Below are 1,393 nucleotides of genomic sequence, written 5' to 3'. Positions count from 1 at the left end.
AACAGGGTCTAGCCCGTGGGGGCAGCTCAGTGATGATAGAACGTTGAATATGTTGAATGGGGCACTGCAACGCCCATGGCCTAGGCAGGCAAGGCTAGAGCACATGTACTGAGGTGCCAGGAAGACCAGGAGTTCTCATTTCTTAGCTGACACAGAGCCCAGCTGCTTCAGGGCTGCCAGGGAGGATTTCTAAATGTCCTCCATCTTGTCGGGGGTGGGGGAGTTCTAAAAATACTTTCCGGGCACAGCACTGGTCGCTATGAGAAATGCAAAGCCTTCAGGCAGCTTATCATTCCAGCTAGCCTCTGAGCCATCCACCCTGCTGAAAAATCAATCGACTGTTCCTTCCCACAAGCCCTCAGCATGCCTGCACACCTCTGTGGGTCTCCCTGTTACTGGCTTGTCTCCTTCCTTCCCAGATGTGGGCCTGACTCATCCTTGCATCCTCCAGTGCCCAGCACAGAGCAGGGAAGCCACGCAGGGTGTGATAAATATTTGATGAAGAAACAAATGCCTGGATTCCACATGCAGAGAAAGCCAGCCCCTTCTGAATTAATTGTGTGACTCAAACGTCAGGGCACGACGATGAGTTTATCTCTACTTATTGTGAGTAATGATTTTTTTTCCCCAAAGAGTTTTTCAATTCCGAGATGTAAATTTTTTAAATTGCGAATTTTAAGATATCCCTTATGGAACAGTACTATTTCCAAAAAGCACAGCATATATTTTAGAGTAAAATTGATGATTATTTTTCCTTTCCTGAGAATTTAAGTATCTCCTTTTACTTAGAGCTGACTTTTAAAAAAATTATGGGTGGAATGTTTTATAGTATTGAAAACAAAAGTCTGTGAAGAAAACCCAATGCTATCTCTCCTTGGATAATTAAATTTTTAATTTATTATAAAAAATTCTTTTCTTCTTTTTTTTTTACAGGCAATAACAAATTATCTAGTTTCTCTTGGACTTAGGAGAGGGTGATTTGCTTTAAAAAGAGAAAATAATGCACAGAGGAGAAAGTAAGACACTTGTCTTCACATTCACAAGAGGAGAGACTATTTTCTAAATGCATTTGTGAAATGCACTATGCTTTAAACCGTACTGGACACTTAGTTGATTATATTTATCTAATTCAATTATTAAAAATGTAATCAGTACCATAAAAAATTTAAGAGGGGAAAAATCCTGCTTTGATTTACTGTTTTTCTATATTAGTTATCCAAATGGATCAATTTATGGGTAAATGCTCAAGTGACAATTCATTTCATGCTGTGGAGATACTCCACTCAGCCCTGTGTTTGAGAAAGTTAACCCCCAGAAGGCAACAGTGGTGTATGCATGCTTCAATGTGCCTACTTGCCCAAAAACCAGTGCCTCGTTTTCTACTAAGAGCATC

The sequence above is a fragment of the Lontra canadensis genome, unplaced genomic scaffold, assembly GCF_010015895.1.
Source record: "Lontra canadensis isolate GAN:19392208 unplaced genomic scaffold, GSC_riverotter_1.0 scaffold6, whole genome shotgun sequence".
Classification (NCBI taxonomy): Eukaryota; Metazoa; Chordata; class Mammalia; order Carnivora; family Mustelidae; genus Lontra; species Lontra canadensis.
The sequence above is the reverse complement of the archived record's forward strand: the minus strand, read 5'-3'. Positions refer to the sequence as shown.